Source organism: Hippoglossus hippoglossus, chromosome 9 (assembly GCF_009819705.1).
Source record: "Hippoglossus hippoglossus isolate fHipHip1 chromosome 9, fHipHip1.pri, whole genome shotgun sequence".
Lineage (NCBI taxonomy): Eukaryota > Metazoa > Chordata > Actinopteri > Pleuronectiformes > Pleuronectidae > Hippoglossus > Hippoglossus hippoglossus.
The window spans coordinates 23,709,508-23,735,907 of NC_047159.1; the positions used below are offsets into that span (position 1 = coordinate 23,709,508).

Consider the following 26,400-nt stretch of genomic DNA (forward strand, 5'->3'; position numbering starts at 1 on the left):
TTTGTGTGTGTGTGTGTGTGTGTGTGTGTGTGTGTGTGTGTGTGTGTGTGTGTGTGTGTGTGTGTGTGTGTGTGTGTGTGTGTGATGTGCGGTGTGTGTGATATGCGGTGTGCTTACTGTGCATTGTGAGTCACTGGCATGTCTACATGTCTGCCGATATGATCTCAATTTCCCTGTTAGTCCCTCTCCCCAGTTTGTCAGGAGCCATTAAAATCACCACGGATCTCCAACTTCCTCAACACACACACACACACACACACACACACGCACACACACACACACAAAAGACTATGTGCTCATAATTGCACTAATTCCTGCTCTCATACGCAAGTATGATCAGGAGTGACGCACGCATATACATACACACAAACATACCTGCAGCAGCGATTGAAGCCACATGTGTTTCGTGTTGGTGCCTTCACTCTTCATTAGCCTCTATTTGAATGAGATGCTCTGAGACATTAAGGTAATGTTACAGGCCAATGAAGTATTTAAAGGCCCCCGAGTGCCAATGTAGGTGATGGCAGGGTGGGGTGAAGACACTGGGGGTCAAGAGAGGAGGTGGTGGTGGGAAGGTCAGATGTTCTAATCATTTTGTCAGGTTTTTGAAAATGACAACTTTCCTGAGGGGGTAAAAAAGGGTTAGTTGTTTGATGTTATGAATTTAAAAAGATGATTAGGGCTGCAGAGGTTTTTCCATTCTATAAACAGCAGGATCAGGAAAGTGTAACTAGTGGGCCACAAATATGTCAAAAGACATTATCATCACACACACAGTTCAGCTGAGGTCTGCATGGGTCTATGTCCCAACTCTCTCAGCACATAACTAAAGTCATAGATAAACGGCAAGTCATAGATTTTTGAGTCAGACTCCCAAACATAGAAGTAATGATTTACAGCTGGGAAACTAAATCAAGCAGCATTGTTTTCTCAATTCTGCTTGACATATTTTATTCCTCTGTGTCATAGAGCTCCACATTAATAAGCCACACCACTGCATGAGGTGACAGTTCAATCACGATTAACATGGGAGAAGTAGTTTTCTTAGTTGACTCTCTAGAAGCTACTATTAGCCTTAAAGCGTTAAAGGTAGGGTTGGTAATCCTGGAACCGATACCTCCGACCCCTCCCATCGGCCCTCTTGTCAAAGCTACCCCCCAAAACATATGAATGTGCACTGACTGACAACTGCTAGTAGCCCACTTTTCTGAGACTCACTCGCTAACTTCTGGCTATTGACTCTTCTTCAGTGGTGTGTGTCTCTGTGGCTTGTGGAGACCCTGGTCATGCAACGTGACAGCAAGGGCAGGGCGGGCGCAGGCAGGTCAGTTAGTGACAGACAGGTACGCCAGCCAATCATTTCGTACGATTGGTTATTTGACCAAATGATTGGTTGTGTGACGCAGCTGTGGATCAGTAGAGCGGGTTGTCCACTTCTCAGAAAGTCTGCGGTTTGATCCCAGTTCAACCAGCTTTTTTTCTTTTCTTTTACATGACTTTATTTATTGATGACTATCTGGACTGCCATGTTTTCTTTGTCATTCATCACAGATGTTTCAGAGAGATACATGAGCCTCGCTGACGCTCTATACAAACCTGACATCAACTACCAGCATAATGAATACCAAGCTTTCAACTTAAATGACTGCAGACACATTAGGAATGGATCTTGCTTTGTGGACATTGGGTATAGTCTCGCTCCATTGATTTCTCACCAGCTTTTATTGCACTCCATCGACGGCTAATGCCCCTAAGATCCTGCCACAGTCTGAATTATTCAGCAGGAGTGTTTTGTTTTTGTGTCAGGGCCGTGGGGGTAATTCTAGATCGCCGCTATTTGATGATCTGCTGCAGGAGTAAAATGTCTATTCTCAGGGTAGCAGAGTGACTTCATTGGCCATCCGTCTGATGTGTGTGTATCGGCTGATGCGAGGCGTCCATATCAGGTTGAGGAAAAGGCCCGTGACAGCGATATTTAGCATCTGGCTGCGCTCCAATACTGTCCCAGGCCACATCAAGGCCTTTCATTGCAAAACGGGACAGACAGGTGGAATGAGGGAGAACAGGAGACGACCGACTTCTCAGTATCACCGGGGATTAAAAGAGGCATTGATGGAATAGCTCAGAAGTGGAAACAATAGCCAAAGATAGAAAAAAATGGAAGATTAGATGAAGTGAGAGAGCATGCAGCAGAGAGTTCGAGACAGACAGACACACAAAAAGAGAAAATGATGCAAAGCCACTGAGAATAAGACAGCAGCACAGAAAAGATATATGTACTCAGAGAGAGTAAAAGAGGAAGAGAGAGAGAGAGAGAGAGAGAGGGAAGAGATGAGAAGAGAGGACAAAAGTGCGTTGGTTAAGATTCAGGGCAGGCGGTGGCGCGGGGCTATCATTACCATACATCAGGACAATAAATGAGGCTTTCAGCGGGCCGTAATAAGAGTTTGATAAATCATCGGGGCCAGAATTAACTAGACGTCAAAACAATGTGAGGGCTCTGACAGATGGCAGAGGAGGGGCCGATGGCACAGATTAGTCTAGCTGGATGTGAAGAAGCGCTGAAGGGGGGGGGGGGGGGGTAAAGGGGGAGGAAAGGCACGAGGGAGGAGGAGGGTAGGAGAGGTGAGGAGCACAAGGACAGAGGCAGGCAGACTGTTAAACAGAGGAGCGAGACGAGGTCTACTCTGTCACATTCATGTTGATGAGGCAGTTTGCCTCGCACTGTTGTGGAGACACCAGAAATGTGTGTGTATTAGAGTGTGTCCCGTGTGTGTGTTGACCTCTGACCTCAGAAGAGTGTGTGTGCTAATACAATAAAAAGAACTATTCCTGTGAGTATCTTTTCCAGCATCTAAGTCTTCATCCATACTACAAAGTTTTCGTTTGAAAACACATCAACTCTGTTACGGTCCACACTATTAAGTTTAGAGCTGTGTAAACAGATAAGTGTTTTTTGGTAACAACATAACCATTGCTGATTCATCAGGCTCTAATCACATGTTAGGACGGTGATTGAAACTGATCCGTTACCAAAATGCTCGTGCTTGAGATTTTTTAATTAAAACATAGTTGTATGGATGTAGCCTAAGAGGGTTGTTCTTCATCGGTGTGCATGCGTTGGTGTGCGTGTCAGGCTCTCAGCACCCCACAGCTAAGCCTGTTGGTTATCATGATGAGAGGTTAGGGCGGTGCTGCTACTGTCCCCATCCGCAGCTCCCCCCACCCCCAACCCCTGCTATCCACACCCCCAGTGGGTAGCTTTAATTGCCAGACTCTGACCTTTGCCGAGCGGCAGTGACAAGGCCTGTCTGTGGCAGTGGGAGGTGGTAGCGGCTCGATTAGCTGTGACAGCAGAGCGCAGCAATCAGAGTCAGGGAGCAAGAGAGAGAGAGAGAGAGAGAGAGAGAGAGAGAGAGAGAGAGAGAGAGAGAGAGAGAGAGAGAGAGAGAGAGAAAGGGAGTGGAGGGGGGAGAAAGGGAAAGAAATGAGAGTGAGCAGAGAGCCAGCACCGGCTAATTGGAGCCCCCTCAGCCTGGGAGCAGTGAGCTAGAGAGCGGTCGCAGTGGTCCGGGGGCACGGTGACGAGTGTGTGAGTGTGTGTTGGGAGGGGAGGCTACGGGGAGAGCCACATCCACTCTGCTCAGCTTGGGAGCAGTGTGTGTGTGTGTGTGTGCGTGTGACTGGAGGTGCGTATTTTTAGTAGGTATTGTGGTTTCTGTGTGTAGTACATCTAAGTGTGTAAATGTGTGTGTGTTGTCCTGAATACGTCTGACACGTACCAGTTGAACCTGTGTGCATGTATGCATTGTATATAAGTGTGTGTGTGTGTGTGTGTGTGTCCAGAGAGCAAGAGGCTAAGTAGAATGGACAGTTAGATTGAACAGAACGAAGCACAATTACCAGGTGACGCAGAGAAGATAATGTTGTCCCAATCTAACACACCCTTCTCTCTCTCTCTCTCTCTCTCTCTCTCTCTCTCTCTCTCTCTCTCTCTCTCTCTCTCACACACACACACACACACACACACACACACACACACACACACACACACACACACACACACACACACACACAGACAAAAACAGGAGGTGGAGAAGAAGTGAACTGTTAACACTTGCATACACCCATCCTCTTCCTCTTCTGTCTCTGTGTGTTCTACATACTGGAATTGGTTTATGAAGAGTCACAGAGTGAACGGCCACATAGTCTGCCTGCCATATTAAGCTCATTTCATAATATCTGTGTACAGTTCAAGAGACATTGAGGGAAAGAACCCTAAGGCCCCATTCAGGCTTATTCAAGCCTCCTCATTCATCTGAATGGAGCCAGTCCAGTGCAACTACACAACACAGGGTCGTCCCATGAAAAACTCGAGCTGGCATAACCTGAGAGCTGTAAAATCCTATCTGTGGACTGTTTGGCATCTTACAATCCCTTAACACAATAATAGGACATGCACGTTACAGGACGGGGTGAAGGTACATGTGGTGGTAAGGTGACCTCTGACTTTTGCTTATTGCGTTTTATGAAAAGTATAGGAATGTTATTTAGTTCTAGTTTGAGAAGTTTAAACCACTTACCTGTTGACCTAACCTGTGAGTAACAGCACTGGACAGTACATGAAAACTTAAATCTCAGTGTGTACTTTTGTATTTTCACAACGTGTCACAGTAAATAAATCTGGGATGATGAAGCTACTGAACCACAGTCAGCGTTATTAAGTAGTTTGGTTTTTTCACTTACTCAGTAATCTTGTGGAAATTTAAATTCTATAGCAGTAACAGATCTCATCTGTGAGTCAAATACTTCAGTGCTCTTTCCACTGCTGATGAAATTACTCAGCAACTTGGATCCAGTTTCCAATGAGAATCATCACTCTCCCAGCTTATTGAAATGCATCAAAGATCCTCTGTGTGACAGAAATCTCAGGCTTGGCCGCCTCAGTCAAAACACTCGTCAGATGCAGCTCATTTTGCTGCATCTCGGCCTAATTTTGGAAACATAAGACACTGATTGGTGACAGCAGAGTGGATGACAGACCGAGAGGAAATGAGGTGCAACGTAAATAGAAATATAATCACATGATGCGTGCGCGCTGAAGCTCAGTTGAACTTGGAACCCACAACCACAACCTTCATATCTAATAATATAAGATAGCACAGTCCAGTTCATACTGAAGGTACTGCCCCCAACCGCTTCTGATATTAAACTCACAACCACACACTGAATCTTTATGCCACTAAGTGCACAAGGATAAGGAGAAACACTGGGTTTGAAACATTGCGAGAATAAAACGGATCAGTTCAGTGTGCAGCTTTCTGTGCTCTGTTTTCTTAAATATTTTATTCTCAGGTCAAACCTGGACGTAAGAGAAAGATGTAAACTGGGTTAGGTTCAGGGTTCTAGTGAGGACAAACTCAACCCTGCTTCTTGTTAAAGTTCAGTGTCTTCAGGCAACAACATTTCTTTAGATTGTTCTTTCTGAAATAACTGTGACACAAAAGGTGGAGCTTAGGCACCTATGAGGTTGCATATTAGTATATTATTACAGCATTAAATTAGGCAAAAAGCTGACTGATAACGTCATCAGTGTCCTGTTTATGTCATTCTACACCTGATATCCACTGGGATGGACATTCAGTTTTGACAAAAAATCTGTGCTGTGTTTTCTACATGGCAAGAAAAAAGTTTATGAATTGAGCTAATTTAGAAATTTACTTAAGACTAAATTACCTGGCATAAGGTGTATTTTCAATTTTACATTGCATTTTCCTTGCTTGAAACCGAAACATGATCTGAATGGGTAAAAATGTTATGAACATTAGCAGGTACACATACATATACGCCGCACAGACATTATACATCCCCGTTAGTTGGACAAGTACATGTAAATTAATCAGATGTATATAAGAATATGAACTGGATCCATATCAGCAGTGTATCACTATAGACCTGACAAATGTAAAAAGAGGCCGTATCAGTGAGATTACTCAGGGTGGTCTGAGAGACCAGGACCTCCTGCAAACTTCACATCTGACCTCATCTCACTTTGCTCCAGGGGAATTGTCCAAAAACTAATGCTCACACATGCTCAACTTGCCCTGCTCTGTTAGTAATATTAACCAACCCTTTATGGCAGGGTGTCAAGTCTTTTGACAGACAAACAGCGGAGTAATGACAACCATCTGGTGTAGTAATGAAGGCAGCAGTGGGAATGAGATGTTTTAATTAATGAAAGCCACTCCATTAGCTCTGATGAGAGGCTTATCAGCTCTGGCTCATTATGCAAATGGAATTAAGATCGCTGAGCGGTGTGCGTCGTTAATAACTGAGATGTTAGGGCGTTTTGTTCAAAGTGAATTCCTTTGACCGAGGCTGGAGGCCAGGAAGCCATCAGCTGTTCCAATATTGACACAGAGAGTCTTCGCAATACAGTAGGACTCTATATATTTATATATATATATGCTTGAAGCTAGACAATTTCCTGAAACATGTGACTGACAGATGTTTCTTGTTCCCCAGGTGTTGCCTTTCAGATTGTGTTTGGACATGAAATATCTACTCCAGGTTTTAGCTTTAGATTTCACCTGTGAGAACTGCATTTGTTTCTCCAGAGAGCTGTCTGCAGAAGAAACCAAACGCCATTGTGAGGCTGAGAAGAGGCCTAAACAATCAGAGCCACACCACAAACATCTGACATAGCCAATACAGAAACGTGAAATATTCTGGAGGAAGACAAGAAGGTGTTCGAGCATCAGATGTCGCAGGGCTGTCAAGGACAACAACAGTTGATGGCAGAAATATTGGGAGAGCTACGAAGATATACCCCAAAACAACAGTACCATTCTCCACAGGGCAGGGGTGAAATGATCACATTCACTATTTGAAGACGACTTCAGAAGAAGAATCAAAAGCATCATTACATACCCTGCAGACACTGTATATACTGTATATCCCAGTCAGACAAAGCTAACATCACATAACAATGGTGACCAACCATGGTCCCTGCAGCCATCTGTTATGGACATATGTGAGAAAATGTGTTTTTGGGAACATATTTGCATTGTTGACCTTCTACAATGACAACATTACAGCTACTATAGAGCCTAGCATAAACAGACTGAAACAAACTTGAAGCTGCACGATTGCATCATCAAATCAGTGTAATAAGTATGTTTAATGTGATGAATCCACCAAGAATTATCAGCTCTGCCTTGTTTTTCTGTTGTATGTTTTAGTTTCCTGGCCTGCTTGCTCCTTTGTGATTTCAGCAACCTTTTAGAAAACATTTTTGAAAGGTACATTTATCTTTTTTGAAGAAGAAAAGCTCTGACAAATTTTATATTTGTAATATTCATGGTTGTTGTACATAGTGGAGCAGTAATGGATACAAAGATAAATATTATAAGTTGGAAGAGGCCGAAACAGAGCTCAAATGAATGCTGCTGTTGTACCATGTCTGACGGATGACTAATTTGCCAAAACAACTTTACAGTATCGATGATAATGCTGCATTTTAAGTCATTGTGATTTCAGCTTCTCTGGTGGGACAAGAAAAACAAAAATGACAATGTGTATTTCTCTCTATTTATCAAAAATAAAAGAGCAGCAAGTACAGTTCACAGCATTCACTGGACAGAGCTTTAAAAGCAATCAGTGAATCCTGTTTCATTTTTGACTTTATACCCTTTTTCATTGCTCTTTTACCCCCTGTGTGTGTGTGTGTGTGTGTGTGTGTGTGTGTGTGTGTGTGTGTGTGTGTGTGCGTGCGTGTGTGTGTGTGTGTGTGTGTGCGTCTGTGTGTGTGTGTCCACATGAGGCCGGGTTGTGAGCCTCTCTTTGACCCTGTGGTCATTAATCTCACTTGCTGTCAAGGTAATGGACACTGATGGACAGGATTGTGTTTGCTCTCTCACTCTCACACAAAAACAAGCACACACACACACACTCACACACACCCAGCAGTAACTCTAGGTGCTGACAGCTTCAAACTGTCCCCCTCCACACACATATACAATTCAGTTACACATTCACAGCAGCTGACGGCCATTCTCTGAATAATCCACAAGTTTGCCAGCTTCTCCCTGTGTGTGTGTGTGTGTGTGTGTGTGTGTGTGTGTGTGTGTGTGTGTGTGTGTGTGTGTGTGTGTGTGTGTGTGTGTGTGTGTGTGTGTGTGTGTGTGTGTGTGTGTGTGTGTGTGTGTTCTCCAGTCAGCTGTCACTCCCTCTGCTGGTCAGTTAGAGCACTCAACCACTTTTCCATTTAAATTGGTCAAACCTGCCGTCGGGCCTTCACCCATTCACTCTCCCAAGAGGTTTCTACAATTCTCCAAAACATCTGTATGTTACATTTCCAGAGTCAAAGTGAGGTTAGCAGCCCCCCCCCACCACCAGCGCCCCACTAACCAGACCGCTTTGTCCAGCCTGCCTTTTCGCTTCCTCCACATTTCAAAGCAATTACTCCATGTTGATTTAGCTGTCACTGGGGGCATGTGTTCGAGCATGATTTATAGAGCGCCCGCCCGGTGCCAGTTGACTTGCGATAAATTGCACAATATTCTGAAAGGCTCATTTGCTTAGCGCTACATTAGGGGGCCGATGATTGCTACACAAAGCCATGTAAATGAGTTCTGAGAGGGGCCCCATCACTCAACATGTCATGTAGCCAATCCCATTATTATTTATGACTGGGAGCTGGGCCGTGTTTCCTCAGAGGCCAAGCGAGGCTCATATATGTGCTGTGACAACTCCACTCTGCCTCTGTGTGTGTGTGTGTGTGTGTGTGTGTGTGTGTGTGAGAGAGAGAGAGATGCCATATCTGTGTGACAGAGCAGGAAGGAGCCAGGCTGTCTGTGTTATCTGCTGGAGGGTGAAGATTAAATGATGGTGATGATTGCACATGGAGAGATGGAAAGATGACCAACTAACTTGTTCAATCTTCCTCTTTCTTCCCTGTTTTATGCTCTTTGTCTGTTTTTGTCTCTTTCGTACACGCACACACACACACACACATACACACACACACTCACGCACACACTTAACACGCCAATGAATCTAGAGATGTCCCCAAACAAAGCCTCTTCAGTGCACAGACAATGGTAGAGATCAGTGGAGTTCATTGTGTTTATTTTCTCTTATCTCCACCATGTCAGGGCTGGTGTACATAGTGGCCTGGGCCTGGGCCTACAGTATTTGGCCTTTTTCATGGTCGCTCAGACATGTCATAACACTGCTACTTACATTCACCGCTGTCAAACATGTCAGCTCTCCAAACCATAACAAAGATAACAGAGGCTCTGCTCTCACATCCATCGCTCAGCAAGGGGATGTCTACGTCTATGTGTGTGTGTGTGTGTGTTTGCGTGTGTGTGTGCGTGTGTGCGTGTGTGTGTCTGTGTTGACATCACAGCTGAGCTGTTATTTGATCAGAACAGTGATCTAAGTGTCTGTGGTGATTAGGTGTAATCTGCTTTCCAAGGCTGTGATCTATGGTCTGCAGCTGGATGGTGTGTGTGTGTGTGTGTGTGTGTGTGTGCGTGCGTGCGTGCGTGCGTGCGTGCGTGCATGCGTGCGTGTGTGCGTGTGTGTGTGTGTGTGTGTGTGTGTGTGTGTGTGTTACATGACCTGACTCTTATTCATCATACTGTCACAATATCCAGGATACATTTGCTACCATCATGGACAACTACATTACATGAACATATGGCTGAATCAATATATTACTGGTCCCAAAATCTTAAATGTCTCATTCTGTGTTCTCTGTAGAAACCCCTTACAGTTGGTCACTTGTTTCGAGTCAACACTGACCGCACCTCCAATTCTTCCCATTGCAGACAGATTTCATTGGACTATATTGTAAATTAAAGTCACAGCAGTAAATTAAATCCACAATCAACGTAAAGTAAGTAAATAAAATGACTAGAGGTATCAAACAGGGAATGATTTCAAGTGTCTAAATTGTTTAATTCCAAAGCAGTGTGACTTTTCATATGAGGTGAAACAAATTCTGTGTTCCACTGTCCAAGTACACCATGACATTATATGAAAAACACATCTTTATAAAAAGGCTTTTATCCCATGACGTTTATCACTGTTTTACATGTACTTAGTTTTTTAAGTATTCTCAGGTTTTTTCTCATGGTTTTAAGTTGTATTGGTTAATGTTGCCTGCTGTAAAGCACTATGCTCTTTGTATTGAAAAGTGCTAGAAATTATTATTCTTATTCTGATTATTAATAATATGACCTTACAAGTACAATACCTGGGCTCTGGAATTATCTTGTCATCACAGAATACAGTTGTTTTTAATGTTATCAATGATATGTTTTCTATGAAACACCAAAATGTCTGTTTTGAAAAAGGTGTATTCATTGTTTATTTCTTACTTTAAAGTGCTCATTTATGATGAGAGTAAGGTGCTTATTTTATTATCACATTATCCCATCATCAGTATTTGTACCCTCTACTACATTATTATGATTAGTAACACAATGGGTAGCATAGCATAGCAATAGCATATGGGGGATCTTTTTTTTTCAAAGGTCAATTTCCTGTTCAAATACTGCACTAAAATAATAGACTCAGGGCCTGGAAAAGTGAAACCATGTGGAAGTACCGAAAAATGAGCAGGAAGTGACAGTCAATAGAAGTCTACGAGAAACGTAATCTACTTCTCACTTATTTATTAAACACATAAGTAAAATCATAAGTGCTAGGGCTCCCAACCAATGGGTGGAGGTCACAGGTGAAGGTAGGTGTTCAGTGTCCCGGAGCTCTCAGTCAGGCTCACCACTCGCTCCTACAAATATGGTTATTTCTGGTTTCAAAAAATCTAGATGGCCCTGGACAAAACGCCCAACTCGAGGCTATGGGTGAAAATATGCCACCTATTACCCATCATCAATGGATGCCAAATGATTGAAATTAGTATGAATACCCTCTGATGCTGCTTTCAGATATTCACTGAACTCCGGAGATCGTCTGCAGTTTCTACGGTGGAGGTATGTGAAAGGCAAACTGCGGAGATCCACCTCAGGCCATGTCGGCTTGAGTAATTGCTATCAGTTAATTATTATTATTAATTTAGTTTTTAAGGTTTGAGCTTATGATTGGATCAACAGAAGCAAAAATCTACAGATTACCTGTAATATTTTGACAAAAAGGTGCATACTACAAATATGTCATACAATCTGAAGTGGACTGATAGGTATATGGTGAATTGCCTGAATCTAATTTCAGACTCTATAAGTTGACTTATTAACCTAGCATGCAGGTAATATTTTCAGTATTTTGCAGATACTGAACTGGAATCCATAAAGTTATATATAGGCAAACTCACACACATACACAGTTGACACGATGAGCAGCTGTGCAACTGTCTCCGTCAACAGAAAAAGGATCACGATCTCAGAGGAAACTTAAGACAGATTTCAGTCTCCTCGTAATGAAAGAGAGGTTGATTGAATTTGTCGCCCACACTGATGACTGAGAGTGGTTGACTTGACGCCACGCTAATGCTTTGGCTGGAAATGACACAGTGCACACATGATGGTGAGGCAGAAATAATACAACAGGTTAAATATAGAAGGTTGTGATGGAGGTGTTGGAACATTTTGTGTGTTTTTGTCAGTGAAGTTTTAAGTGTAAAAGTAGACTCCAGCATTTTGGGCGTTGTGATCATAGACTGTGGTTGTGATATGATGAAAAGGGACAGACCATGAATATCCTACAATCAATTGTGTACATAAGTTGAGCCACTACACAAATTAAAGATCATTTATGTGGAGAGGTCCTGCGAAAGTGAACCTACGGGTTCAGAAACTTCTCAAATATTCCACATATTGGACTTAGATGTCAGGTGATAACCTTTTACACAGATTTATTGTAAATATAACATTAAATAGTATAAATGTGTATTGGACTCTTTACACTTACTGCTGTATAATTGTTACATAAGTGCTGTGAAATGATGCCAGTTGCAGGAAAATAGATTTACAGTGGAGTATGACTTCAACATTCATCAGTAATATATATATATATATTTAAATATATAGATATATGAAAGCTATCTTTAAAAAACAACAGTATGTATAAGTGCACTTAATGCATCTTCAGCCAATGCATTACCTCCTCCATAATTTGTCTTCCTCTTCCATTTTTCTCTCCCTCTCTCTCTCTCTCTCGCTTGCTTGCTCCTCTTGTGTCCTTCATTGCCTCTCCCCATCTCCTCCTCCTCCTCCTCGCCACTGGAGCTTTTTGTTTTTTAACGGATGAGTTATTGACTTAAGCAGGCCCAATTAATCAGGGTGTAATGGGGCAGCGGGGAGGCCCAGGGAAGCCATGCATCATGGGCCAGAGATGAGCTCTGTCAGCCTGCTCATACAGCCCTCCTCAATCACTCCCACATTAACGGCAGGCAGAGATGAGGAGGTGGAGGGAGAGAGCGAGGAGCAGGGAGAAATGAGCGGTGGGAAAGGAGAAACAAGGATGGGGAAAGAGGAAAGAAAGGGGATGGAGGGTAAGCATGTACATTGTGTAGGGTGATTGTGAGTAGGAGTCAAATGAAACTTTGCCAGTTTGTGAGAGACCACACGTAGACTGTAGATTGTATACGCCACCCAAGACCATCAAACCCTGTCATCTTCAGCCGCTGCGTGTCTCATCTGATCTTACCTCAGGTGGCCTATGGGTGTACATGCGTGTGTGGTGAGGGTGTTGTTGATGTGTCTAGGTCAGATGGGATCAAACACTTGACTGCACTTTACACCCAAACATAGCATGCCAGAGATCAATCCAACATCATAACATACAAACAGCCTGAGATATCACACACACACACACACACACACACACACACACACACACACACACACACACACTCAAATAGTTACAAAACAGTCATGATATGGTCTTGATGAAAGATGGTTTTATCTATAAAGGATGAAAAACTACTTCTTTTAAATATCTTAATTCTTAAATAAAAAATCAAATAACAAGAAAATGAAATGAAATTCATTAAAGCATTGTTGGATGGAAAAATATATAAATGTTGGTAATTAAGAAACAGAAATTAAAGTTTTTATAATCATACCTTTATTTAAGCCATTCTTTCTTTTTGTACGTCTACATTTATTTATCTTTTAATTATTACACAATTATTCTTTCGTGCATCTGTTAAAATATTTATATATTTTATTTATTGATGGATAAGTTATTTTTCAGCCTGGATATTTGGTGAGTTGTTAATACGGTGGCTGATAATTTAAGTAAATTAAAGTTAACCTTTATGGTAAATAAGCTGCAAGTACACAGTCACCTAGAACAGTTTTACAGACTTTTTTCTCATTGGGCTACCTCTGCTTTCTTCATTATCAATAACAAACCAATTACCAATCATGTTCAGAGTCTTGGAGGGAAGAGTCCCAGCCAATCAGATTTCAATAAGATTTCAATAAGAGCCTGTGCCCCAGCTGTACCCCATCCCCCGACCGACTAAACCCACCCCTGAGTAAACGCAGTGCTGCAGCAGTGGGTTCATGTAAAATTCATATCCGACGATGTCAGACACATGTTTCACTCAGTGATGGACTTATCTGACTTCCCGTGTGTCATGTGTCAATCAATGGCTTTAGGCGCACCAAGAAGCTGTGTGTCACATCATAATCCTCCCCGTCATGATACAGTTACATTGGAGTAAAATATCCACTTAACATGCAATCCATCACTTTTATCTCTCTCAGCGAGTCCTCGTCGTCCTCTCTGTCTGACTGACTGTCATGGTGGAAGCTGACATATAACATTTCAAAGTATCTCGTTTTTCTCAGAGAAAGCAAGGCCAGGATGTGAGATAGAAACATAATATCTGTCATTTTATCCAAAGGGCCCCCCTGAACTATTAATGCATACATATTTAATATGGCCGGCCCAAGTTAGAGTAGATCTCCTGATCCCTTGAAGTGTGACATGGTTTGCACATTGACCTTCAGTTGCAAAAAAGTATAAATCACTTTAAATATATTCTGTACATCTTCCCAATACTGGACTTAACAACATGCTGTCTTTGTGATTTATGTGATCAACAGTCAAAAGGATTCTCACTGTAACCCTTATGAGAAGTGAAGAGTCTTGTATAGAATACTGATTTCTATAATGACTCAGAACAGACGAAACAGAAGTTCAGCTAAGTAAAAAAAATATGCAAAGCACCCTCATTCTTTGCTTGGAGTGGAGAAAATCTGGTGGCGTCTGCAACATTTTTGCCTGGGGGCTTTAAAACAGTTGCCAAGCCAAAGTAGACAGAACAGCTAAGACAAAGTGAGAGACTTTGAAGAATAAACGTCTGTCACTTATTCATTTCTCTATCCTGTCCTCTGAAGCCCCTTCACTGGGCAAAAAAAACATTAACACCCGCTAACATCTGGCTTTTTTCTTTAAAGGTTCAGTGTGTAGAATTTAGTGACATCTAGTGGTGAATTTGCATGTTGCAGCTGAATACCCTTCACCTCACCCTCCCCTTCCAAACATGAAAGAGAACCTGTGGTTGAATTCAGTTGTCATAAAAACTCAAAAGATGTTTAGTTTGTCCAGTTTGGGCTACTGTAAAAAACATGGCAGCCTCTGTAGAGAAGAGCCGCTCCTGATGTGAATATCAGTATTTAAGTATCAAGGGCCCATTCTAGGGTAAAGTAAACAACAATTTGTACAGTTCAGATGAAACACACTAGTGAAAACATCACTCAGTTTATTTTATATTCAATTTCTGCCAATAGATCCCTTTCACCTAAATCCTACACACTGGACCTGTAATGGCAATGGATACACACAGCATTCCCTCCCAGGTCAAATGTTTGCTTCGTATCGTGCGAGCTGCAACACTGGCAAACAGCAAGGTTTAGCTCACCTTGGATTCTGGTGCATTTGTGATGTCGAGCTCACCGGTGGAAAAAAACAGAAGCAAACTCCTCCACTGGTTTTTAGCAGGTTTACCCGCATTTAAAAAATATACTTACATATAAGTGTATATCAGTTTTAAAAATTATGACTTTAGTACAGGTGGCTTAACCAAACTCATTATGTCATTTTTGAAAATCATTTATGTAGAATAGAAAAAATGCAATTAGATCAAAGGAATCAGGATCATACACTCAAACTTCAATATACAAAGACATTTGAATTTATCCAATGAAGTATAAATAAAAACATTGAAAGTCTTTGTGTCAATGAGTATTTAATCCCAACCTCAACCATCCAATCAGGTCAGTTTTATTTATAAAGCACCCGATCAGTCATCTCAGCACTTTTCATATAATAAACGTTCACTGACACAAAAGGTACTGGCACTGCCTCCATACTTGTATATAACTTGCACGTAACAGCGTTATTGTGTGTGTGTGTGTGTGTGTGTGTGTGTGTATTTGTGTTTGTCATGTCAGTATGTGCAGTGGCAGAAAAAGGAGCTGAGAGAGTTGATTGTGCCCTCGGATAGGGACTGAGTGACATGAGAAGAATGGCGGTGGTTGGCTTTCCACAGGATGGGGGTTGTTGTTATGGTGCCCCAGGGCAGAATGAAAGACGTGTTTTGACATGAGGCCCTTAACTCCCGTAATCCAGCTTGATCTGACCGCTTTATACAACCAAACACCTACTGTATGTGTTGATTTGCCATAACGACCATAAACAGTGCTAGAAGGACACCTTTTTAATTTAGTTACTATTGTACAAACTGTACAAGGCTGCAACTATCTACAGATGAATAAATGAATGTCCAGTTCAGGTTCATTTTCTTATGGAAGACAGTCTTCAAATGTTCTTTGACGTCAAGGCATTTATCACAGTTAACAATAGCTAATCATCACTGTATTAACTTTGCGAAAATCAGTATAATTACAGTACATCCAAGGCAATTACTGAAAGGACTTGGTCTCAACCATACTTAACATTGTGTATGCAGAGGCACTGTTTTAGCTTACAGGAATTGGGCAGAACTAAACAGGAAGAGAGGCCTTTTCTTTCAGTGTTAACACTGTGCAGCAATGGTAGATGTTGGAAAGAGCAGTCAACACGCTTATCTCCTCCAGAAATATAAAAAAAAAAAAAAGAAGCTTGAGTACAGCAGGACACTTCAGAGAAGAAGCAGCCAAAGCAAAACCTCTGGTGATCAGACCTCTACGCTTGTAGGTCGAAGCCATTTTGTGAGTACAGACTGTGAATAAAGATAGACTCGAGTGGGGCTGCATAATAGACGTCTTAATACACACACTAGACCAACCAAATCAGTCTCAGCTGTCAATCATGATGTTTCATCATTTTTTTATGGCATCAAATAAGTAATAAAAAACCTTTTTATACAAGTCGGAGATGGAGTTTATTGTCTATACTGCAGCCAGCCACCAGGGGGCGATCCAGATAAATTGGCTTCAGTGTTGGGAAGCTGTCACGTTGTCCATCTTATATAGGGTCTATTTTTGTGACTTAATTAGCTGGTTTCTGCTGGTTAAAAACCTGGAACCTCTGCCATACTAGTTTACACGTTGCATTTAGAATATAATGATATCCTCAATGTTCTTAAACATAGACATAATGCAACAATACTACAGGTTTATATCATGGCATCATAATTATTTCGGCATTTCTGAGAATGAGAATGTTTTTCTTTTTCATCAATTTAGCAATACTCATCATACTACTTTTCTTCTGACATCGCTGTACACAGGCTTGTACTTATGATCTGTATTTTTTCAACATCAGTTTGTCATCATTTGTTGATATAATCCAGGAGAGTGTTGTGTGTATCTAAGCCATGGAAGAGAGCACACAGTAACCATGGTCTGTACTTTGTGAACGCTGGACAGCTGCAATAATATGTCGCCACACAATGAAGTACAAAGGATTTTGTCAGTACTATAATAATGGACTACAATTTTATTTACCATGACACTGATATGATGCACCTTTAAATTAGTGGCCTGCATTCAGTTTATTTCGAGGACCACTGTGGAGCTGCAGTGATTTTAAAAGGGAAGATTCTCTTTAAATATATATTGACATCTAAACTCTCTGAGAAGGAAAATAGAAAAGTAACAGTTTCTCATTTTAAATAATGGGTTCAGGACCTCTGTCAGGGGCCCTTGGGTGCCCCTAACCCTAAAATTGAGAAGCAGTGGAGTACATGAGGTATAGTTGAGCAGCATTTGGATAATGGCTATACAGATAAAAGTCAAAAGGAAAAAAGGGCAAACTATTATACAGCTGGATTTCTGTTTCCTTGCCCCTGAGACACACACATACATACAGTATACGCACACATCCACCACCCCATCTTCCACTACACCCTTCCCCTCTCTCTCTCTCTCTCTCTCTCCCTCTCTCTGGTGGTGCTCTATGGGTAATGTCGAGTGACACATTTAAGCGGGAGCTGTCAACTCCGTGTATGTACCAGTGAGTGGCAGAGCCGCTGAACATGGGCGACAGATGCACACACAAGCACACAGACCACATACATACCCACCCCTCCATTACTGTGTCACCCGAATACTGCAGAGGCCTACGTTCAATTTGCACTCTGAGAGGATTCCCCCCCCACACACACACACTCACACACACACACACACCATCCATAAGAGTAAGTACATTCTGTCAAACACAGACATTCGGACAGGCAGCATTGACCTTGGCTGTGATACTGTCCCTGCTTGTGTGTGTGTGTGTGGGTGTGCACTCAAGAAACATCAAACATCATCTACCATCACCCCCTCCCCTCCTCCATTCTTTCTCTTTCTCTTTCTATTAGTTGCTCAGATCTGCTCTCCAGCTCTTTGTCAGCCATGAAGCTGTCAGCAGTGCGGCCAGTGGGCCAAAAGTGAAGAGAAGAAGGATAACAAATCTGGAACATGACGCTCAGCGCCGTCAGAAAGCTCCTCTTCTTCTCTGACATTTGGATTTACACATCTCATTTTCCTGAGTGACAAAGTACATAAACACACGCTTCAAGTCGAGGAGCTTGGCAATCTGCACTCCTCCAACACACACACATGCTGCACATACATACAGCCCTCACTCTGGCTTTTAGGATGAATTTTGGGAATGGGAGGGGGATATGACATCTAGTCTTTGATCCATGGAGCTCTCTCTTACTCTCTCTGTGCTGGTGATGAGCGATGAGTCAAGTCAGATGGGGGGATTTTTTCATTTTTTTTCATTTGGAGCATTACAGACAGTGGTAATGGGGGTAGTTAGCCGCAGGCTGCCTTTGTCCTACATAGGACTTCTGCAAGACTCCCTCGAAACTGTGAACGCGGAGGAAGTGGCTCGGGCTGGGCGTCAGCCAACCGGTGTCCTTCGTCTGCGTCACGTCTCCTCCAGCGCTGATAGGTATGTGTCACCTCATCATTCAACCTGAGCCTGACACACACTGACAGACACGCCAACACAAACGTGTGGGTGAGCACTTCAAACACACACATACACAGAAACAGTCTGCACACACACATTATAACCATATTTTCAACTATTCAGACCTGTGAATGTGTGTGTTTATACTGGAAGCGCACATGGGAGCAAAGCTTCATCTTTATTTGCATGATGGATTATTCAGGTTGTATTTGACGTGCTGCCTATAAATCAGTCATGACTTGTCTGGTGAACACCCTGACAGCCACAAAAATCACCTGTAAGTCTATTTACACATGCCAGTTATTTGACTTGCAGCTGAAGCTGTATACAAAGCACATAATAAATCTGTCAGAGTTATAAACAGGGTGGCAGAGATCTGAACAGGCCTTGGCACAGTAAAGTTTGTGTAGTGTCAGAAAGTTGGACTGGTTTAATGTTTAGCTCAAATGTCAGGGTCATGTTGACATTTGATATGATGAATGTGACTCTTCTTATTACTCCACAGACCTGTCAGTCAATGAGACCTGCACTGAGACCTGCCTCACTCTGCTTTCAAAAGCTGCTGGGTCTGTTTCATTTGTCTGGATTTAAAGGGTCACTACAGCCAAATTATAAAGAATATATTTTCATACTTCACTGGTATGTAGCCATTTAAATTGTTTTATTTTTCCAAGCAATTACTGACAGCGTAAAACAGAACGCTGTCAGAGAGTTTAAGAAATGTATTAAACTGTGAATAAACACCAATTTGACCATTTTGAGTGAACTGAACCTTTGAATTGAGAGGGCTTCAACTATTTTTATAATAAGCACTATTCAGTGTGTGAAAACAGTTGTATAGTTCCTCTCTTCTGGAGCTCTACAGACGGACACGGACTCAGGGAAATGAACGCCGATAATGCCATGAACTGTTTCTCAATCCAGGGGCCGCCCGCATCCATCGAAGGAAACCGTTTACCCTGCCCACAAAGAGGGAATCTTCCATGGTCTGCGTAGACTGTGAAGGCCAATCCAAAATGAGACAGTTGCCTACAGCATGTGTACCAAATACCATCAGCTGTTTAGTTGAGTTGAAGAGTGATACTCAGGCGTTGGACATCTCGTTGTTTTCTGGCACCATAACCTTAGTGCAATGAATCCTGGGAAAGGTTGGGCTGGGAAGGATCCATGCATTGGAGCTTTAATTTCTCTGCGATGTTAGGACGCATTTGTCGACCTCATTTGAAGGAGCCTTTGAAATGGGACAGTCTAGTCATCATGATGCAATTGGACTTCAAATGAAGCCTCAGAAGGAGGCCTTTCAGAAAATAATATAGAGGAAAAATGTTTATCTTAAATATAATATTATCATTATGTATGTGAATATTAATATATCACACAGACTTTTCTCAGCTGTCTGACCGATGCAAGTCCCATCTGCTACACACACATACAAATCTTAACGCTAAACCAATGCAGATGGGCCTTTTTTTTTCTGATTAATGTTGCAGGAAATATTTGCCTTTTATTTTCACTACTTCTGGTCAGAGAAGCCGATCGCATCTCCTACATTAAACTGGAACACATATCTTGTTTTTATTTTTATTTTAGAATCATGTCTTAGTTTATTTAAAGCTAGTAGAACTTGCCGCAGAAGTAAATCTTGAATATTTATATTGGATGCATTGTATAACATTTATAAATGTCCTTGGGTGTGCTGAATAGATTGTGCTGGAATATTAAACAGGAACATAAATTTTGTGAGAACTAAACCAGGGCAGAGTTGCTGCATTGAATATTTAACACAATAACTTTGAATCCAACAAATACTCACAAAACCTATAATACAAAACAAATGGATGATGACAATATTATCATATCGAACACAGGACATGAATGCTGACATGATGTAAATGTTTTCAGATCTAACTACCTAACAGAATAGCTTGTCCGTTATTCACTGTACTAGAACAGTGCCCTTTGTAAACCTACCTGTTTGTAATGGACTTTTTTGTCCTTTGTCAATGCTCCTGAGCTACGTCAAAATTGTCCCTTGTCCTAAAACAGTTTTACAATATACTGTCATTTTTAATTGTTTGTGTGCTGGACGTTGTGTGCAGAGCTTTTTATAAACAGTCAATGCTGCAATGTAAAATTAGAAAACTTTGTGTTCATCCTGTCTGGTTTATCTGCATTGAAGACCATATAGTCAATTTATTTCATAAAATGATGGAGGTCAGCCCCTGTGACACCAGTGAATGTCTGTGTCTCAGCCTGATATTGTGACTTAAAAAAAATGATAATAATAACCAAATTGATCTGACAGCGATTTTTGATCCTCAGTTCGACCCATTTGTCGACCACTGCTGTAGTTTATCAAAGGAAATAGAAGAATACATGTTCATCTCGTTCCAACAAGTGAAGGCGCACTGCCCCACCCCACTGACCCCACTGACCCCTACAGAGCACCGGTCACCTGTTTATTCCAATTGTACTAATATTGAACTTATCGCATGTCCAAATCGCACCAAATTCAACACTGTGCTTTCTCTGAAAATGTACAGTTAGTTGGTAGATAAACACACAGAAGCAAAAAAAAAAAAAAAAGCTAAAGGGATTATGCACATTCAGCGCCATGAGAGAATATTAAAAGTTGTTAACGACCTCTTTAGAGGTCGTTAACAACTTTTGTATTTTTAGTGTTTTCATCCAGTGTCACTTTAGTGTTTTCACTGTAGCATAAGCTGTATTTGCTGGAGTAGATACCAAACTCACACAATGTTCATTTACTGCGTATGTGTGACAGAATGCTTTAATTATGGATTAATTGTGTCATTAGCAGGTTTCTGCTGTTGGCACCACATTGGGCCTGTCAAGGTTAATTACTGGAACATGTTTATTTGCTGTCAGCCACTGTTGCAAGCTGTCACTTGCATGGAAACACAGACAAACACACAGACGCTGTTCACTCAAACAGTTCACAGGCACCTTGTGTCCTTCAAGCCCTTTCTCCTCAGCGCCTTTGTTTTCTGCTTCAGCACTTGTACAGTACTCCGTCAGCAACCTGAAATACAAACACTCAGCGATCCTACAGTTTTCCACTGTTCAAAACAAACGCAAGTCACCAGAGGTGAAAACACGGGCAGTGCCGCTGCACAAGGGGCCTGGGGCCGGATGGGGCCTGATGGGGCCTGATGGGGCCCATCCTAAGTCTCTCAAAACTGTGAAAATGATTCTGTTATTTTCAACTTTATTTGGTCCAGTCTGCTTATACATAGTGGACCAAAGCAGGTAATAAATCGTCATATAATGTACATTATTCATACATGTATACTACCTCTGCTAATGAGGCAATGTTTTCATTGCTGTTTGTGTTTCAGCAGGATAAGGCAACTGATTTTCTTGAAACTTGGTGGAAGGGTCTGGGCCAAGGAACAGGAACACTTAAACTTTTAGCATGATCCAGACAAAGGGGAATATCCAGGATTTCTTTTAGCACTTTTAGTTTATCTTTTGAAGGATAACTTCAACATTGCTATTTGACATTTTCACCGTTTTCCCAGGGAATAATTCATGGATCTTGATTAACAGAATCAATTAGATTTAGAAAACTGATATCTATGAGTGTATGAAATTTGGTGCAGATTTTGATTGAATTTAAGGGGACAGGGTCGATGCTGTATGCTGTTTTGGCAGCTTTCAGGTGTTTGCCAACTTATCATTTCTTGGATGTGTGATTTGCCAAGCATTTACTTTTTTTAATGTGAAATATGTCACAAATTTATGCTGATACGTGCCAAGAGAAAAGAGATATGCATCTGAGTATAAATCATAGTGCATCCGCATGCACATGCACCAGTTTCTATGTCTTTCTGAGTTTTCTTGATCTAAATCTAAATGTAAATGGAGGAAATGGGAAAAACTGGTGCCAGACATATCTAGCTAACAGCACTGAAAGTCAAAAGGTGTTGGAGGATGCCTGCACTGATATCATACATGTACTTTAAATAAAAACACAATACTGGACATAAATGTCATAAATGAATGGCTTAATGGTTACACAATTCATAATTTAAACATATCAAAATTATATTTTTATCTAAACAGATGACAGATGTCAAATGAAGTAAATAAGCCAAAATGTCAGAGTTGTCAAAAACTACTTAATAAATAATAAATAATATATGAAAATAATAACAAATCATGGAAAAAGACCAGATCAGTGGTTATTAAATTGACATAAACCCATCACTCAGTCACTGAGTATGGATACTTAGGATTGGGCAATTTGAGAAAGATGTATTCACAGAGTAGAATGACCCAACAAGGTCCAGCAGACACCTTATTAACCACATTTAAATTCACTAGATCCAGATTGAATTGGATCTGCCCCAAATTGCACACACCCATAGAAATCAGCCCCCTAAGCATTATTCTCTGAGAAATCAAGGAAAATGTAGAAAAACTCCATATCCAGCCATGTTAAAGTGCTGCCCTCTGATCTCGTTCAGCACGAAAATGTCATGGCTTCTTCTTAAACCGCATTCTTCCAGCAAGTTTCATGGAAATCCCTCCAGTAGCTTTTGTGTAATCTTGTTTATAGACAAACAAACGGGGGTGAAATCATAACCTCCTTGGCACAGACACGACAAGGACAACATCCACAACAACTTTTCCACAAATATTAAATTGAGTCTACAGTATATTCTCTCTGCCCCACAGGAACAAAGTGACTTCTTGTCATTTCTGCATAAAGCATTCTGACCACACAAATCAGAAGTTGAAGAAGCTGAGAGGAGTGAAGCAGGACAGACTAAAAGACCGCTTTGATTGATTTCAGCTGTAATCTGCTCACTAACTCATCTCCTGACATCTCCCTCGCTCTCTGTCTCCGTCTCTAACAGACTCTCCAACCATTAAAGCCCAGTCGGGTCCTGGCTGAGCAGCTGCGAAAAGACAAACCATTTATCAGCCTGTCAGCTCTTGCTGCCTGTTATTCCAGCCAGTCAGACTGCACGGCTGTCTGAGACACAATAACTCTGACTGAGGAGAGCTGGCACGCACACACAAACACACACACACATAAATTCAGCGTTTGATATACAATAGGTAAAAGGTAACAAAGGACAAATGATTCAGACTGATAAGAACACAGATAATAAAAGTTCTATTTATGTTTGTGAATTAAATCCCTCACACAATCACACTACTGTCTGCTCTCTCTCTTTCACACACACACATCTAAATGTGACAGACAGGCATTTAACATGGTGACAGGCTGACTGATGGTTTGGGTGACACTGTGCTAAATAACAGCAAAGTCAGCCACCTGCTCCACAAAACCAGGCCGGTCCTATGGACTGAGAGCGCCATCTAGTGCAAAAATGGACAACTACATTGTGAGATCTGATCTGCTGTGAGTCACAAAAGATGGAGAAGAAGTCAATCTGGGAAGGACAAAAAGCAGGAAATACATAACTCAGGTGTTGATTCAAAGCAGAGATCAAAGTTTATATTAAAACTATCTTCAGGGTTTTATAGGCTATGTTCCTCTTGCAGGACACAAGTGATGCTTTGCATACTGTATAGTCCTCATTTGTAATGTACAATATCTCGTGACCCATTGGACTACACTTCAAATAAGTTAAGTTCAGTCAGGACCAGTTTGGTCAAAATTACTTTGACTTGAATAATTGTAATAAGATATATTTGGCAGTATGGCTCTATGAGAGCTCCCTGTAATTCCACGTGCATACCTTGAAAGCCTATAAGGTGGGGAGAGCACACCTCGCTACCCTTCCACTAGCCTTCGTGGACACTGAGGCAGGGAGAGCAGCAGCTAACAGACCGGCACAGGACAGAGCAGCATAAATGACAACACACGACATTAGGTCAGATTGAGGTGCTGGAGTGGAGGCGGGCTGTGAAGTGAAGCAGGAAGAGAAGGCCGCTAAAGCAGCTCAAATAGAGCGAGCAATATGAGCTTTACAAATTGGAAGTTTGAGGAAGAGCAAGAAGAAGAGGACACAGATGGCAGTAATGCACCTTGATGTTGGTTGCCACCCGCCAATAAAGCGAGCAAAGAAGAAGAAGTTTTACTAATTGAAAGCATAGGATGGGACCAGCTGAGCTGTCAGCTGATGTGGGCTGGTACAGAGAGCTGCTGTTGTCAGCTGATGTACTGGATTGGGGCTGAGCTTGACTTTGTGACCTGCCTGAACTCACGCTCTGCTCAATTCATTTTTTGAAAGAGAATTAAAAACCATCATAGAGATTGTGGGGACCCATTTCTCTGTGAAATGCATGTCCATCTTCTCCAGAGTGAAGAGCTGGAGATGAACCTGCAGCTGACGCTTCTCCTGCACGAGTCTGAGCCCCAAACTGGAGGCACCAGTTATAGGTTTATTGTTTCTGAGACTAGAGTCCAAGCTGTGTTCATTATAGAGCTTCAGGGGCTGAGAACAGTGACAATGTAAAGATTCACTTGACTGCACCATTTAAAGGTCACATATTTTACACTTTCTATTTTTTTTTTTAAAGGTCAAATATCCATAGGAAGCTATATTTGTGGTTTTAAGTCACATAAATCATCTCAGTATAACTACATCACACTCACACTTGTCTCTGTCGCTCTGTCAACTGGGCACTTTGTGTCCGTCTCTGAGCCTCTGGTCTGATTGGCCAGGCCAACCACAGGTGACAAGTTGTAGCCTGTATCTTGGTGAAACTCACAGGTAAATTCAAATTTGAATTTACAATCAGTGCTGAAATGAGCTAAACAGACTGTCAAATTCAAATCCCGTCTTGAATAGTTCTATCCTTGAGCAGACTGCAATATTGGCGTGGTAACATCTGCTTAGTGATGTAGTGATGCTTGGTGTTGTGTTGTTAAAGTTGAAACGACACTTAATGAGCGATGGACGATGGGTGCAGTGAAAACAGATTTGTTTACATCACTACGTTCCAGAAGTCCTGACAACTTGTTTTGAGGCACAGATTTTAAAGTTGGGCTGTGGGCATTTCCCTGTGAATTAAGCTTTAAGATTTTCTTTAGCATGGGGCCTTTTTACTATATACTTTAGTATACATTTTCTAATGTGATAGAAACTTAGTCTAGATTCTAAAGATCTGGCTGTATACAGTTTACTTGGGTTTGTTATTTAAAAATACACAGCAAAACGTGTTTCAGTGAGGCAGCATGGACAAAACTACAACCTCCACTGAGTGGAATTCAGCCATCATGAATATTATTCATAGAAACCATATTCCTGCTGTGATATGCCAAAGTTTCTCTTGTATAAAATGAAATGTTAACATGGCCAAGGCGATGTAATCACTCACTTTTTAGAGAACAAAAACACATCAGGGGCAAGCTAATAATATAGTTCTATTTGTCTTTGTATAAAGGTGTTGAATCACATGACATACATACCTGAATGTACTGATGCTGTATCCCACCGTCATGCATTACAGTGCCCATATTAAGCTTTTGGGTTTTCACCTTTCCTTTACTACTTTGTTTCAGATTTTGGTGAAGTTTAAGTTTAGCTAAATTAAAAAGCCCAAATTCCACAGCAGTTAGCTTCTCTCACAAAAACCACTGCACCTCAAACACTGTGTTTAAATGTCACCAAGTCAGAGCCCATTTAAAACAATTTTAAGTAGAAAACCTTTACTGTCGAGAGATTACACAACTGTAAAAATTAAATCTCACCAGTTATTTGTCCTCTTTTTTTGCGGCCACAGCCATAATTACAGCTGATCAGGGAGCCTGACATTTCCAACCCACGCTTTAAGCGTTTGACCAATCACAAAAGAGTGACCCTGCCGAGGAGTGTCATGGGAGGCGGGCCAAGAGCTAAAACGGAGCGCTTCAGACAGTGAAAACAGGCAACAGGGCAGTGAATTGTGAGACAAATAATGTGTTTTGAACATTACAGCTTGTAAACCTTATGTAGTGGACCCCCAGGTTAAAATGATGAAGCTGTACCTGACCAAAGAGTGGGTCTTAAATGTTCTAAGACCAAA

The 26,400-nt window shown here is 41.6% G+C and overlaps 1 long non-coding RNA gene across 3 annotated transcripts in view; it reads left to right on the top strand.

The window, feature by feature from the left end:
• LOC117767769 overlaps positions 1–26,400 on the top strand; it is a 27,222-nt gene continuing 822 nt past the window's right edge. The window contains exon 1 of one of the 3 annotated variants that reach the window (XR_004614940.1): positions 1–39. This is a non-coding gene — a long non-coding RNA (uncharacterized LOC117767769). Of the gene's footprint in view, positions 40–7,714; positions 7,766–26,400 lie in introns of those variants that run through there. The other 2 variants (XR_004614939.1, XR_004614941.1) reach the window with 2 other exon arrangements.